The sequence below is a fragment of the Bos indicus genome, chromosome 4 (genome assembly GCF_029378745.1).
Source record: "Bos indicus isolate NIAB-ARS_2022 breed Sahiwal x Tharparkar chromosome 4, NIAB-ARS_B.indTharparkar_mat_pri_1.0, whole genome shotgun sequence".
Taxonomy (NCBI): Eukaryota; Metazoa; Chordata; class Mammalia; order Artiodactyla; family Bovidae; genus Bos; species Bos indicus.
The window spans coordinates 71,166,675-71,183,827 of NC_091763.1; the positions used below are offsets into that span (position 1 = coordinate 71,166,675).

The 17,153-nt window shown below is 43.6% G+C and overlaps 1 protein-coding gene across 7 annotated transcripts in view; it reads left to right on the forward strand.

Moving 5' to 3' along the window:
* Positions 1-6,776: 6,776 nt before the first annotated feature.
* OSBPL3 (oxysterol binding protein like 3) overlaps positions 6,777-17,153 on the forward strand; it is a 199,281-nt gene continuing 188,904 nt past the window's right edge. For 4 of the 7 annotated variants that reach the window (XM_070787920.1, XM_070787924.1, XM_070787922.1 and 1 more), the window contains exon 1: positions 6,778-7,109. The gene's annotated coding sequence lies outside the window, so the exon portion shown is untranslated. Of the gene's footprint in view, positions 7,110-17,153 lie in introns of all 7 variants that reach the window. The other 3 variants (XM_070787925.1, XM_070787926.1, XM_070787927.1) reach the window with 1 other exon arrangement.

Here is a 17,153-nt window from a genome sequence, read left to right on the forward strand (position 1 = left end):
CCGTTCTTCATAAAAGGGATTGAAGAGGTGATGAGTCCTTCTCATCACATGTGTCTTGTAGTCACCATTCAAGATGACTGATGCTCTAACCTTATGATGATTTAAGATTTTAATCTTAAAGTGATTTGAAGTGCAGGTAGCCTCAGCATGGTAATTCAGCATCATCTTACCTGCTGACCCTGTTCTATCAGTAGTTGCTTCCTAAGGCCAACGTTGTGCTGAGAAGGATTCTGAAGCCACATTGGGCTAAGTGGAAATGAGAGTCTTGACTTCACTGTGATGTCTGGCATGAGGCAGGGAGGGGAGTGGCAGCAAATAAGCCATGTTATCTCTGATCTAGCCCAATGCCTTCACTCCACAGGAAGAAAACGAGAATAGAAGTTCATGTCTTAAGTTTACCATGTTCCATGCATTATCCAAATTGATTGTATATGCATATATTTATCTAATCCTTAGCCAGTCTTAAGAAGCTATCATTATTATGATTCCTATTTTGAAGATGAAGTTTAGGGGAGCAAAATTTGTCTAAGACTAATACTCTGGAAATCCATATCTTTAAGCACTCCCTTATACTGCCTACTAATCTGTGGGCACTTGCTATGTGCTAGGCTAATGACACTTAGGGTGATTTTGCCTTCCAGGGAACATCTGGCAATGTCTGGAAACTTTTGGTTGTGGGGAGGAAAGGGTATTCCTTGAATTTAGTGGGTAGAAGACTGAGATGCTGCTAGTTGCACAGGACAAACCACCCCATCCAAACAAAGAAGTACTGGGTTGGCCAAAAAGTTCTTCGAGTTTTTCCATAAGACGTTACAAAAACCCAAATGAACTTTTTGGCCAAGGCAATATTTGGTCCCAAATGTCAGTAATGCTGAGACTGAGAATGCTGAGTCAAGCTATGTGAAAGTCATTTTCAGCCTGAGTTTGAAACTTTTCCTGTAGCCTAGTTGGTACAATCTCTGCTGCTGCTCTTTAGGCTTCCCAGGTGGTGCTAGTGGTAATGAACCTGCCTGTCAATGCAGGAGACACAAGAGACACAGGTTTCCGGAAGATCCTCTGGAGGAGGGATCTTTCAGTATTGTTGCCTGGAGAATCCCATGGACAGAGGAGCCTGGAGGATCTCAGAGTGAAAAACCAAAAGCATTTTCACTAAGATCAGGAACAAGACAAGGATATCCACTCTCACCATTATTATTCAACATAGTTTTGGAAGTCCTAGCTACAAAAGTAGAAGGCAGTGGCACCCCAGTCCACTACTCTTGCCTGGAAGATCCCATGGACAGAGGAGCCTGGAAGGCTGCAGTCCATGGGGTCACTGAGGGTCGGACACGACTGAGCGACTTCACTTTCCCTTTTCACTTTCGTGCATTGGAGAAGGAAATGGCAACCCACTCCAGTGTTCTTGCCTGGAGAATCCCAGGGACAGGGGAGCCTGGTGGGCTGCTGTCTATGGGGTCACAAAGAGTCAGACACAACTGAAGTGACTTAGCAGCATCAGCAGCTGCAAAAGTCCCGGGCAATTAGAGAAGAAAAAGAAATAAAAGGAATCCAGATCAGAAAAGAAGAAGTAAAACTCTCACTGTTTGCAGATGACATGATACTATACATAGAAAACCCAAAAGAAACTATCAGAAAATTACTACAGCTGATCAGTGAATTCATCATGGGATACAAGGTCAATACGAGATCACTTGCATTCCTATATACTAACAATGAAAAATCAGAAAGAGAAGTTAAGGAATCAAACCTATTCACCATTGCAACAAAAAAGAACAAAATATCTAGGAATAAACCTACCTAAGGAGGCAAAGAACTGTATATGGAAAATTATAAAACACTGATGAAAGAAATCAAAGACATAAATAGATGGAGAGATATTCCATGTTCCCGGGTAGGAAGAATCAATATTGTGAAAATGACTCTACTACCAAATGCAATCTACAGATTCAATGCAATCCCTATCAAATTACCAATGGCATTTTTCACAGAAATAGAACAAAAAATTTCATAATTCATGGAAATACAAAAGACCCCAAATAGCCAAAGTGGTCTTGAGACAGAAGAATGGAGCTGGAGGAATCAATCTTCCTGACTTCAGACTATACTACAAAGTTACAGTCATCAAGACAGTATGGTACTGGCACAAAAACAGAAATATAGACCAATGGAACAAGATAGAAAGTCCAGAAATAAACCCACGAACCTATGGGTACCTTATGTTTTAAAAAGGAGGCAAGAATATACAATGGGGCAAAGATAGCTTCTTCAATAAGTGCTGGGAAACTGGACAGCTACTTGTAAAAGGATGAAATTAGAATACTTCATAACTCCATACACAAAGAGAAACTCAAAATGGATTAGGGCTAAATGTAAGACCATAAACTACAAAACTCTTAGAGGAAAACATAGGCAGAATATGCAATGACATAAATCTAAGCAAGATCCTTTATGACCCACCTCCTAGAATAATGGAAATAAAAACAAAAATAAACAAGTGGGACCTAATTAAACTTAAAAGTTTTTGCACAGCAAAGGAAACTACAAACAAGGTGAAAAGACAACACTCAGAATGGGAGAAAATAATAGCAAAGTAAACAACTGATAAAGAATTTCCAAAATATATAAGCAGCTCATATAACTCAACACCAGAAAAAAAACAACCCAGTCAAAAAGTGGGAAAAAGACCTAAACAGACATTTCTCCAAAGAAGACATACAGATGGCTAACAAACACATGAAAAGATTCTCAACTTTGCTTATTATTAGAGAAATGCAAATCAAAACTACAATGAGATATCACCTCAAACCAGTCAGAATGGCCATCATCAAAAAGTCTACAAACAATAAATGCTGGAGAGGGTGTGGAGAAAAATGAACCCTCTTGCACTGTTGGTGGGAATGTAAATTGATACAGCCACTATGGAAGACGGTATGGAGATTCTTTAAAAAACTAGGAATAAAAACACCATATGATCCAGCAATCCCATTACTAGGCATATACTTTGAGGAAACCAGGATCTGCCTGCAATGTGGGAGACCCAGTTTCGATCCCTGGGTTGGGAAGAACCACTAAAGAAAGGAAAGGCTACCCACTCCAGTATTCTTGCCTAGAGAATTCCATGGACTGTATAGTCCATGGGGTTGCAAAGAGTCGGACATGACTGAGCGACTTTCACTTTCACTGAGGAAACCAAAATTGAAAAAGACCCATGTACTCCAATGTTCATTGCAGCACTACTTACAATAGCTAGAATATGGAAGCAATCTAGATGTCCATCGACAGATGAATGGATAAAGAAGCTGTGGTGAAGGAAAGTGAAGTCACTCAGTCGTGTCCGACTCTTTGCGACCCTGTGGACTGTAGCCCATCAGGCTCCTCCGTCCATGGGATTCTCCAGGTAAGAATACTGGAGTGGGTTGCTATTTCCTTCTCCAGGGGATCTTCCTGACCCAGGGATCGAACCCAGGTCTCCTGCATTGCAGGTAGATGCTTTAACCTCTGAGCCACCTGGGAAGCTCAGCCATAAAAAGGAACACATTTGAGTCAGTTCTAATGAGGTGGATGAACCTAGAGCCTATTATACAGAGTGAAATAAGTCAGAAAGATAAATATCATATACTAACGCATATATATGGAATCTAGAAAGATGGTACTGATGTATTGATTTGCAGGGCAGCAATGGAGAAACATAGAGAACAGACTTATGGACATGGGGGAGGGGAGGATGGAGAGGGTGAGTGCTTGGAGAGAGTAACATGGAAACTTACAATACCATGTGTAAAATAGATAGCCAATGGGAATTTGCTGTATGACTCAGGGAACTCAAACAGGGGCTCTGTAACAATCTAGAGTGGGATGGGCAGGGAGATGGTAGAGGGGTTCAAGAGGAAGGGGACATATATATACCTATGGCTGATTCTTGTTGATGTTTGACAGAAACAACAAAATTCTGTAAAGCAATTATCCTTCAATTAAAAAAAATAAATACATTGGAGGATGCACACTGTTGTTCAGTCACTAAGTAATGTCCGACACTTTGAAACTCCATAGACTGTAGCCCATCAGGCTTCTCTGTCCATGGGATTTCCCAGGCAAGAATACTGGAGTGGGTTGCCATTTCCTTTTCCAGGGGATCTTCCCAACCCAGGGATCAAACCTGCATCTCATGCTTGGCAGGCAGATTCTTTATCACTGAGCCACCTGGGAAGCCCTCTATCTCCATTTTTGCAGGAAAAAGAACAGTGCTCTCAGAGTCAGGAAGTTGCCACCTTAAGACAGGAACCCAGGTAGTTGATTCTAGAGGCCTCTGGAGTTCCCCCTCCATTAAACTCCTGTATCATCATCTTCTTTTACTATCAAAGCTTGTGAACTCTTTTAAGACCTGCTTAACTAATACAGATTTCTGAAGATAGTAACATTCAGGGAAGTATGAACAATCCCCACCATGGTGTGTATTTGTCTCCAAAGATAAAAATATTTGTTCAACAGTTCAAAGAGGGTCTTTAGAAGCTCATATTATAGAACCATTGATTTCTCTGGAATAGACATTCAGATCCTTGCTTTAAAATAAAACTCTGAAGAGAAAGCTAATTTTAGGATATAACAAGCTTGTTCAAGAACAATTAGCTCTGTCTGGTATTCAACTTTAATTCATTTCCTTTTGTTTTTAGGAGCTGGTGAGTCTGGAAGCTTATTTAGGAGTAGTAGAGGAAATTAAACTATGAAAAGACACAGTAAGATTCCTTTTTTCTTGGAAGCAAGGCATAATATGAATAAGTCTCATTCTGTCCAATTAATTGCCTCAAGTACAAATAGAAAAAAATATATACACACTTTCTTGTTTGAAAGAGATTAAAGGAAAAACAAAAACAAAAAACAAAAAAAATGGGATGGCAGTTTCAACAATAAAGCCATATTCAAATAACTTCTTTTCGGATTTTAAGGCTTGCATCCCGCAGTATAAAGCAATTCTAATGAAACGGTGAGAATGGGAGGTGGAGAAAGGAAAATAAATAAAGAGAAAAAAAAGACCTTGAAGCAGGAGGACGGGGGAAAGATTGAGCTGCTCTTTCCGAGAGGAATTACTGAAAAATGGAAGAAGGGTTAGGAAAACGACGGGCGTGGGCAGGGTAACTCCTTGAATTCAAAATGAATGGTCTGGGCTCCTGGCTTTCATCCACCCGGCGTTGATCTGGTGCAGGCGGATGATTTAAGAACCTCCAAGTCATCCTGTTTTAAATCTCTATTAGGATTCTCCGAGCGCCAGCGTGGGTAGCATAACGGTGGGTTAGTTCTGCAATTTGCTGGGATCCTCCCGCCCCCGCTCGTCGCCTGCCAGATCCAAGACAGACAGTCCCAGACATCCCGAGACCCAGAAAGCGGAGAATCGAGCGCAGTGAATGAAATGTGGAAAGCGTGGCTGCTGCAAGAGCCTCAGAAACTTTAATTGGGGTCATTTAGGAGGCTGGAAATGTATCGAGTGCTGCAGGTGGTGGGTGGCACTGGAATTTAATATTCTGGAGCCCCTATTCTGTGCCAGGAAGCGCTCCTAGCGAGCCACACTTACTGTCCAGCTCGGTGAGCTAGGTTAGAAAGATTTTCAAGGAGGTTAAACACCTTACGTTTGCCGCTCCTCTGCTTGGAACGCTCTGCGACGACGGTGGCAACTTTCCCCGGTTCAGGAATCTGCGTAAAAGTCGCCTTCGCTGTGAGGCCCTCAGAGGATTTCACAGCCCCACTATTACACCCGTCACTTTTTAAAGCTCTGCTTAGCAGTCACCCCTCAGTGCTCATATTTTTTCCGGCACTTTTTCATGTGTTTATATTTGCATGTGCCCTTCTTTGTTCATGGTCTGTCTCCCAACAGAAGCGTAAGCTCCATGAGAGCAGGAACCTGGTGTTCCATTATCACAGCTGCTCCGGAAGCACACAGTAGGCGCTCAGTAAATGTTAATTTCCTTCTCATCCCTCCACCTGCGGCACTCGATAGGCTTGCAGTCTCCAAACTGAGACCTGGTGATCATGCTAGGATCAAAGGAGGCAGAGGAGCAAGTGGACAATCAAGTCGAGGGGAAGCGCCGGCTTTTTCATTGTAACTGATGCTTTCTCTCCCCTCCCCCTCGCACTTGAACTACGTAGAATAAAGAACCACACTCCCCCTCTATGTTCCCTCCTGGGATCCAGCACCAATCTGCATCACTGCCTCTGGATGTCGGGGGGGTCACAGCCTCCTGCCGGATCCTACGGGGATTCTGTCCTTCGACATCCGGTGCCTGCAAACCTCCCTTCACCATGTGTTTTCTCGATTCTCCATCGCTTGGCCTCGGTCTGAGTTCCGGAAGAAGTCGAGTCCTCTTTGCCTGTTCGACCAGAGTCTCCCCTGAAATCTTGTCCTTTAACCAGCCCCTCCCATGCCCCCCTCACTTGTTTCTCCCTCTCGGGCCCGGAAACGCTGGGCCAGAACATCTGAGTGCTTAAACACTCCACGAACATCTGAGTGCTTAAACGGCGCTCACAGAGCGCCCTGGGCCGCCGGGAACCACTTTTCTCTTCCAGAGGCAGCTCCCACTTCGCTCTCTCCTTCGCACCTGTCGGGAACCGGGTTCCCAACTCCCTTGACTGCGTCATGGAATCGGTGCTCCTTCCAGGTGCACCGCCCCGCCTCTTTACCGTGGGCTACTCCTGATTGCTGGGAGTGTGGGTCACTCTGCCGTCTCTCCCGCCCTCCCCGCGTGGCCCCGCCCCAGGACCGGCGTAGCTCCTCCTCCTCGCTCCCGCGCCTCCCTCCCCTCTTGCTAATTGCCTGGCTGCGCGCGCGAAGTTCTGGGCAAAGTACTGGGAACTGGCTGAGCGTTCGCTGTACGCTGGAGCCGGGCGGAACGAGGCGAGCTGGGAGCCAGGAGGCCAGTGCGCAGCGCGGGCTCTGACCCCAGCGGCCGTCGGCGAGTAGCCATCCCCGCCGCTTTCTGCTGCAGCCGGGGCGGAAACTATCAGCTGTGCGTTGCTGGAGGACCGAAGAAGCCAGGTTTGCCTCCTTTCGCGTCTGCTGACAAACCCCGGAACCCGGCACCGGGGAAACTAGGCGGCGTCCCCGGCGGCTGAGCGCGCAGGTAAGCACTAGGATGCCAACCAGAATAGTGCTGGGGTGCGGTGGGGACCTGGGTGATGGCGCTGAGATTTGGGGGGGACGCAGCCAGTCTCAGCGAGAATCTGGAGACTGCCTCCTGTCTCCCGAGGAAGAACTGTTAGTGGGGCAGCCCCGAGTCGCCCTCGTGCCTGCATCCCGGGAGTTAGGGGGCCGGGTGCTGCCCACACTGGAGTGCTGTCCTTAGAGGCACAGTTTGGTTGGGGTTGACGGCGAGAAGGCGCCTAGCTTGGGTCGGGGCGCCGGGGGGCTGTCCTGGGCAGCCGGGAGACGCGGCGCCGGGGCGGGAGGCACAGGAAACCAGTTTAATTAGGCCGAGTGCGAGGCTAGCCGCACCACATCCGCGGGCTGGGGCGCGCCGGGGGGATACGGGAGACGCAGGTCTTGTAGGCTCCGGGCTCGCCCGCCTCCCTGCGCGGGTCTTGCTCCGCTTCCCGGCACCGCGGCCGGGGACCGAGGGTCCTTGTCCCTTCGGGCTTCCTGAGAAGCGTTTGCAGCTTCTGGAGTCCCTAATGGGCATTGTCGTAGATCGTCCAGCTACTTCTTAAGCCGGCGCGCGCCGCCCTCTTTCGGTAATGCAATTTGTACTTTATTTCCTCCGTCTCACAAACTACCAGTCTTCTCCTTAGTCAGGACTCTGAGTTGAGGGAGCTGTGAAGTTGTCACTTTAGATGTGCCTGAGGGTTACGCTGAGGTGCATCTGAACCCCCGCCACCACCCTCCACCCTACCGCCACACCCGTCCTGACCCATAGGGTTTGAGTACTGGGATGAAGGCATTTAGAAATATTTTAAGCTGCCGCTGCTAAAGAGATACATCCACAGATAAAGGTGTAGGTCTAACTTCTGATCATCCATACTGTACTCCCAAGCATCATACAAGGTGAAGTCCCCGTTCTGGCCCAAGGAGACAAACTAGGTAGGCTTGGGCTAAAATGCACCCAAGCGAAATGACCATGGCCTCCATCAACATGTGGGCACACCACCCTTTTTGGTATCCTCATAGCACTCATCTCTCTCTGGAATTCTCTCCTTAGACTGTTTACTGTTTCCCCCACTCTAGAATGTCCATCACCCCAATCCCAATGTCAGCAACAATGCCTGACACACAGTAGGTACAAAATAAATATTTATGGAATGAATGATGAAAACTTCTCTGTAAAATATGAGGAATGGTGATCTCATACTGGTTTTGATTTTCATGTTTATCTTTTGGTTTTTCTGTTGGGAAATTGAACAAATACCAGTAACTACTATTAATCGAGCACCCACTGAGAGCTGGAAATGTACTAGGAACTTTGTATAGATCACCTCATTAAACATTGCTGCTGTTGTTTAGTTGCCAAGTCATGTCTGTCTCTTTTGCGACCCTATGGACTGCAGCCCACCAGGTTCCTCTGTCCATGGGACTTTCCAGGCAAGAATACTGGAGTGGGTTACCATTTCCTTCTCCAGAGGATCTTTCCAATTCAGGGATCAAACCTGCCTCTCCTGCATTGGCAGGCAGATTCTTTACCGCTGATCCACCAGAGAAGCTCTGTTAAACATTACAATAGCCTTAGTAGCTCGGTATTTCTAACCCAATGGGAAACTGAGGCTCCAGCAGGTTAACCAATTTTTCAAGATTATCCTGGCAGAACTAGAATTCCAGCTCATCTTCTTTATTATGCTGTATTGCTTCCAAGAAACTGAATTGTAATTTCCACCATTATTGCCAATAGGCATTTAACTTTATTTATAACAAAAACTATTGCTTGGCGAAAAGGAGATTTATTGCATTATCATTACTGAGAGTTAGTTTCGGTAACAGCTAATAGTTACGCTGTAAGTCCAGGATGCCATAGGCTGTTATTTAATCTTCACCATCTTGATGGCAGTGCTGTGAGGTTATCTCCATTTTACAGATGAAGAAACTGCAGCCTAGATTCGGGAACCTGCCCAGGGTCAATAGAAGATTCCTGAGCTGGATTTTTACTAATAGTCTTTCTGACTGTAAATCTTTAGCTCCTTCCACTATACTGAAATGTCTCCTGCACCCACTATTTAATTAGATGTTGACTCATTATGATAGAGTTCAGCGATGCAACATATTCAAACCACCTGAGGCTGAGCTGTAAACTTTCCACTGTCAACAACAAGTGTCTAGTTGTACTGTTTTCCGAATTGTTGAGATTCTTACTGCCATTGATTTTTGTGGTTGAATTTATAGTTTATGGGCCTGGTAGATAGATGGGGCATTTTCATGTAGGAGGAGAGGAAATTCTCCTTTCATCTAGATTTAAGTTTGCTGCTGCTGCTGCTGCTAAGTCGCTTCAGTCGTGTCCCACTCTGTGCGACCCCATAGATGGCAGCCTACCAGGCTCCTCCGTCCCTGGGATTCTCCAGGCAAGAATGCTGGATTGGGTTGCCATTGCCTTCTCCAATGCATGAAAGTGAAAAGTGAAAGTGAAGTTGCTCAGTCGTATCTGACTCTTCGAGACCCCATGGACTGCAGCCTAGGCTCCTCCGTCCATGGGAGTTTCCAGGCAAGAGTACTGGAGTGGCGTGCCATTGCCTTCTCCGAGATTTAAGTTTACTTTCACCTAAATCTGAAGAGAAATCTGATGGGTTTTACCCACTGTAGTAAGTGAACTCTGAACACAGTAATGGTTTCTGCCTCTTAAGGAAAGTACTGGAAGACCAGCTAGAACCTCTCTTGCCATGTGTAGAATGGAGAGTTGAAACCACTACTAGTTCCAGAAACTTCTGCAGCAAGCTTTTAGCAAAATAACTATATTTTGACTCTTTGTTCTCTTGTAAAACTGAGGGCAAGGTGAAGTTAGCTAAGTATGTCATCGTTACTACCTGAAGGGCTAATGGCAAAATGGAGCATGGGGCAGAATTAGAGGTCCCTTTTTTCCTTCTGTTTTATTCCAGTTTTAGGGGTAGTATAATGCTTTTCCTTTCCTGAAGACCTGGATAATCTGTGGTCTTATTTATACTGTGTGTCTCGGCAGGACTGTATTTTCTTAATTGTTAATTCCATTTCAAGGATACTCCAGGGAGGGCTGGAGAATCCTTCAACCCAGAATGCCCACAGAAATGATAGGCCTGTGGGACACTGAGGATCATGGAGGCTGTCAAGTTGAAGGAGCCTTCAGAACTGACAGTTTCACTTCCCTGGTGGCTCAGATGGTAAAGCATCTGCCTACAATGCGGGAGACCCGGGTTTGATCCCCGGGTCCGGAAGATCTCCTGGAGAAGGAAATGGCAACCCACTCCAGTATTCTCGCCTGGAAAATCACATGGACAGAAGAGCCTCTTAGGCTGCAGTCGACTGAGTGATTTCACTTTATGGTTCACTGTAAATTCCTTTCTTGTCTACATTTTATTCATCAGCTTTGAGCCTCCTTCTCTGGAAACATCTTTCTTGACTTCCCAATCAATACTGTTTAGACCATGTTTATGTTCATCTCACCCTAGTTCGTGTCTCTCCTTCCTTTTGTCTTTCACCTCCATCCCTTCCTGTTGCCCCTGTACCATCTTAGCTCAGGTTGTTAGGGACTTTGCTGCTGCTGCTGCTGCCGCTAAGTCACTTCAGTCGTGTCCGACTCTGTGCGACCCCATAGACGGAAGCCCACCAGGCTCCCCCATCCCTGGGATTCTCCAGCCAAGAACAATGGAGGGGGTTGCCATTTCCTTCTCCAGTGCATGAAAGGGAAAAGTGAAAGTGAAGTTGCTTAGTCGACTCCGACTCTTAGCGACTCCGTGGACTGCAGCCCACCAGGCTCCTCCATCCATGAGATTTTCCAGTCAAGAGTACTGGAGTGGGGTGCCATTGCCTTCTCCGAGGGACTTCTCTGCTCTGTCCTAATGTTGCTTTCAGGCAGATTTGCCTCCCTCAGTTCTGCCTTGGAATCAGGTAAATTCTTTAGATTCAGTCATTACATTGCTAAAAATTATTGAGTGACTTATGTAGTTAATAATTATAACATTAATAACAGCAGTGGTAGCTGCTGATCTTTTTGTGCCAGGTATTGGCTTGAGTACTGTGCATGAGTTAAACTGTTTAATCCTCAGAGCAACACCAAAGCAGGCCCTGTTGTTATACCCCCGATCTCCAAATGAGACTAGGAAAAGGTAGGTTTCCAACTACTTTACAACTAATCCAAGGTGCAACTGTATTAGTTGTGAAGTAATCCCAGGTCCTTTCTCTCTCTCCATCTAAGGTAGACCCCTTAGCCTAAAGTCAGGATCCAGCAGCCTGGGCTCAGTGTCTGTCTCCAACCCTAATCCCCAGCCCTGTGTACAAGCAGCCTGAACTGTATTCAGCAACAGAGCATTTTGCTTTTGCCCTTACACTCCTGTTGCCTAGAAAGCTCTTTCATTGTCTCTCCCTGTGAAACCCCAAGTGTTTCAAGGCTTATCTCATAAACTAGTTCTGCCAGAATCATCTCTCTGAAATCAGTCTCTCACAGCATTAACCCCGCCCCCCCCCCCAACCCCGGCTTCAGCACTTTGTTTCTTTCATACCCACCCTGGGCATTCTTTTACCCCAGTGCCTCCTGGCCTAGTTATCTATTTAAATGTATGGCCTCCCTTACTGAATTGTAAATGCCTTGAAGGCAGGACTAGTATCTATTCCTTCTTTTCCTGTTCCTCACATCACTAAGCCTGATATCTTATCCAAAGGAGGTGTGCAATTGAAAAGAAAAGATTGTATTTGGTTATATTATGTAGATCAGATGGTAGAGAATCTGCCTGCAATGCAGGAGACCTGGGTTTGATCCTTGGGTCAGGAAGAGCCCCTGGAGAAAGGAATGGCTACCCACTTCAGTGGGCTTCCCTTGTGGCTCAGCTGGTAAAGACTTGCCAGCAATGCGGGAGACCTGGGTTCGATCCCTCAGTTAGGAAGATCCCCTAGAGAAGGGAAAGGCTACCCACTCCAGTATTCTGGCCTGGAGAATTCCATGGAATGTATAGTCCATGGGGTCACAAAGAGTGGGACACAACTGAGAGACTTTCACTTTTCACCCACTCCAGTATTTTTGTCTGGAGAATTCCATGGGCATAGGAGCCTGGTAGGCTACAGTTCATGGAGTCACAAAGAGGTGGACAGGACTGAGCAACTAATACTTTCACATATTCTGTGAAAGTCATTGGAATGTGGCATTTTGTTTCCTACTTTTTGATCCACAATATTATAATATTTCATCAATTCATGATGAAGCAATGGAAATCCTAATTATTGAAATCTATGATAAGCACCTATTCTGGTTTTCCCTTGCAGATATTACAAGGAAATCTCAAACCCGTAAACAAAACATTGTCTGTAGGATAAATATGCACTAAATATGCACTTGCATCTTATATGTACCATCTTTTCATATATATGTAAAGTTGTATTAAAAATATATTGAAACTGTTAAAAAATTGAAACGAAATTTTTGTCAATATCATATTGATCAATGAATATTTCACACTTTTAAACCTGATTTATCAGATCTTATACGAATAACCTCCAGCTCATAGCTTGGCTCTGTGTGTTCCAGTCAAATTGAAGTAAGTTCAGCTCCCTCATGTGCTCTGGCCTCCCAGTTTCCACATAAATATCTCTCCTCATTATGATGCATTCCTCCTCACCCATGATCACCTGGCTAATTCCCACACATCCATTGTATTTCAGCCTGGATGTCACTTGTAGGAAGCCTTCCTCTGCTCCCTTCAGGTTGAAATTGGAAGACACACTTGGCACTGTGTGCCTGCCTGTTGATGAGGGAGCAGTTATCATACCATTTTGTAACTGTTAGTCACTTTGACTGAATCTTCTATGAAACCACTGACTCTCATTTGGCTTAAATTAGAATTACGTAGGGATCTTTTGTTGAGTATGAGGGCTACTCCGTTTCTTCTAAGGGATTCTTGCCCACAGTAGTAGATATAATGGTCATCTGAGTTAAATTTGCCCATTCAAGTCCACTTTAGTTCACTGATTCCTAAAATGTTGATGTTCACTCTTGCCATTTCCTGTTTGACCACTTCCAATTTGCCTTGATTCATGGAGCTAACATTCCAGGTTCCTTTGCATTATTGCTCTTTACAGCATCAGACTTGAGTTGCATCACCAGTCACATCCACAGCTGGGCGGTGTTTTTGCTTTGGCTTCGTCTCTTCATTCTTTCTGGAATTATTTCTCCACTCTTCTCCAGTAGCATACTGGGCACCTACTGACCTGGGGAGTTCATCTTTCAGTGTTATAACCTTTTGCTTTTTAATACTGTTCATGGGGATCTCAAGGCAGGAAGACTGAAGTGGTTTGCCATTCCCTTCTCCAGTGTAGGGATCTTAAAACATTTGTCCCTCCCTAGGCCCCACTCCCAAAGTTTCTGAATCAAATGGCTTGAGATAAGGAGGGTTGGTCACTTTTTTAAAAAAAGTTTCCTCATTCCGTGTTATAGCTGGATAGTATTCCCTTGTGTGAATATAATATACAACTTACTTGATTCAATTAAGTTTTTAAATGACAACTTTATTGAGATATAATTAGTATTTCATATAATTCATCCATTTAAAGTATACAATTCAGTGGCTTAATTTTTTTAAAAAATGTGTACTTTTTGGCTGTGCCACATGGCATGTGGGATCTTGGTTCCCTGACCAGGGATCAAACCTGCGTCCCCTGCATTGGAAGCACGAATTCTTAACCACTGGACCACCAGGAAAATCCCCAGTGGTTTTCAGTATATTCACAGTTGTGCAACCATGACTTCATAATTCATTTTAGAACATTTCACCATCCCCAGAAGAAACTGTACCAATTAGCAGTCTCCCCTCCTCACTTCCCAACCACGAATCTATTTGATGCCTGTATGGATTTGCCTCTTCTGGACATTCACGAAAATGGCATCATTCAACATGTGGCCTTTGGTGTCTGGCTTCTTTCACTTAGCACGTTATTGTCAAGGTTTATCCCTGTTGTAGCATGAATCACTGCTTCATTTCCTTTTATTGCCTAATAACACCCCATTGTTTGTATAGACCACACTTTATCCGTTTGCCAGTTGGAGCTGGAATTTTTTTAAATCTTCCCCAAACAAACCAAATGTGCAGGCAAGCATTAAACCGGAAGTTCCTTTGAGTCTTGTCCATTGTTGTGTCTTGAGGCTAGAACAGCACCTGGCACAAGATAGATGTGTAATAAATCATCTGAATGAATGAAGCATTTTACTAAAAGTATAACTTCTCTTATGCTGGTGTCATGAAAAAACATTGTCATCAAAAAGAGGTCCTCATAGTTGATTATTTAGACCCTGATTTGAACAAATTCATTATTAGAAAATATTAGTTAATCAAGGAAATTTGAACATGGATGAAATGGTCCTATTTTTAGAATTTGCTTTAAAATATCTCAAGGGTGGGGAGGGAGCATAGAGGAAACAAGGCTGTTACTGAAGTGAGATGATGAGTTCTTGATGCTGTTCCCTAGATCTGCTGTCTCTGGGGCAGCCATTGTCCACATTTGGCTGTGGTGCACTTGAAATGTAGCCTTAGTGAGACGTACCATAGGTATGAAATATACATGTTTTGAAGACTTAGTATGAAAAAAATGTAAAAGTATCTCAGTAATTTTGTACTATTAACATGTTGAAGTGGTAATATTTTGGATATATTATGATAATATATAATTTAAACTAATTTTACCTATTTATTTTTACTCTTTAATTTGCTACTTGAATGAAAATTGCATATATGGCTCATATTACATTTTTCTCTTACAGTGTTGCTTGAAGTAAATCTAACTCCTTGCTTGAATCCCAAGGGTCAATAAAGCTGTCATTAAAAAGTAACTGAATAAAGTATATTGTATATTATATTCACACAATGGAATACTATCCAGCTATAACACAGAATGAGAAAACTTAAAAAAAAAAAGTGACCAACTCTCCTTATCTCAAGCCATTTGATTCAGAAACTTTGGGAGTGGGGCCTAGGGAGGGACAATTTTTTTAAGATCTCTAGGTGATTCTTATTTAAGCCAAATGAGAATTTGACATTTTTCATATAACATTAAATTGAGGACTCCCAAATTTTTAAAAAGTCTGGAGCAAAATATTTTTCATAAGTCTCCTCTTATGTGAAGACTGGGACTGGGAAATATCGATTTGTTCAAAGATGATTCTTTGTAGAAGGTTGTAGCAGGCAGGCTGTAGCCTTCCTATATCATTCCTGGGTTTGCTTCCATCTATGTGAAAATCTAAAAGTTCTTTTGTAATAAATGGGATAGCAACATGAAGCCATAGAATAATTGCTCCTTTAGTTACTTGCCTGATGAATTATTTCCTTCATCTTAGAAAAATACAGAAAATAGAGTAGCAATTTCATTGTTCTTAGTCATACTGTTTATATCCTGAAATTGAATTTTCCCTGTACTTTCTTTATAATCACTCTGCCTAAATTTGTTTGTTTGGGAGCCAGAATATGATTGTTTCTAGACTTCTTAAAGCCCCTGGAAGAGTGGAAAATGATTCTTAAATAATAATAATAACATGTGGGTTTAAAGATGATTAAAACAAATTGCTTTCGTATAAAATTTCTTGGGATGAACCTTCTGTCGCTGTCTAGGTGTCTGTTTACTCGCAGAAGCATAGCTGGTGTAATAAACCCAGCTCTCTGAGTGGGTATAGGCTAGATAGATGACCCCAGAGGATATTTGTCCTCAGCTGTGATTTCTGAGATTGGGAGACAGTGGATTTGAACTGAAAAATAGCTTGAATTTAAAGCAGAACAGAATTAAATTGCAATGAACAACCCAACAAGAGATCATCAGAGGGACCTGTGCCTGCCAATATAAAATCAGGTTTATTCTTTTGTTTATTCTCTATAGTTAAAATGTCACAGTCCATTTTCTTAGTGTTGTGTGGGTCAGACGCTTTGCAGTATAGCATTTCTCCACTTGTGTATTAAGAGATAGTACTGTGAAAGATTCCCATGCTTCTTTTCTATCTTGATATCAAATGCCATCATACAAAAGTTTTAAAGTTATACTTTGTCTTATAAAACAAAAAGACCTCATCCAATCATTTGTGGTGGGCAGTGATCTGAAATGTTTAGAAGCAAAAGCTAAATAATGTATTTTTTTAATGTGACAAACATGATTAAACTTGAAGTAAATGGCTCCCTAGAATGAAAGCATGCAGTGTGATTTTTGTCAATGAATGAGTATTTGTTGTGCACCTACTGTGTGCCAGGCACCAGGCTGGGTACCTGGCATCCAGGTACCTTCAAGGAGGTATCTCCCTTCAAGGAGATATTAAACAGTTACAGAGAATTTGTTCATTACAGTGAGGATCTTTGGCTCCAAGGGAATGAGTCTGGATTTTAATTGGGAACCTGGAGAGGGAAGTTCCATTTTTTTTGTATGTCATGACTTGGGCTGCTAATGGTCGCAGGAGGAGAAGAGGGAATCCTGCGGGGGGGATGACAGTAGTGAAGTCCTGCCCTTTCTGTCTTTCTGCCAATTGCAGAAGGCCAGGTGGAACTGAATAGGAGGAGGGGCTTAACTCCTCTGGCAAGGTTTTGAATTGCTGTCTGTGATGATACACAGAAGTGTGCTTATTTGTTATTGGGAACTGCATCCAAAGTTGAGTTTTTACCACTTTTGTAACTGAAATTGTATGAAAGCTAACAACCTGTTCTCCAGCATTGCCATGGAAGTAGCTTCAAATGACTTGCTGGCTCCAGTTCAAATGTAGTTCTGCGGTCTAGCATCTGAGATGAAGCGGACAAGGGGTACTTGAAGGCCTCAAAGAATGTAGGGAAGCCCCAGTTGGGTTTTTCTTATGGGTTCAGAGCTACTTCAAGCAGATTTCTTTATAGAATTAACTGAAGTGTCCTTTGGAGCTTATTGGGAGTCTTTAGGGCATGGGGAACCATCTTGACTCTGAAGGGTTGATAATTGCAAAGAACAGTAATAATAGCAATGGTAGCCAGTAGCTGTGGCATACTTACTATGTGCCAGGTTAAGTGCTGTA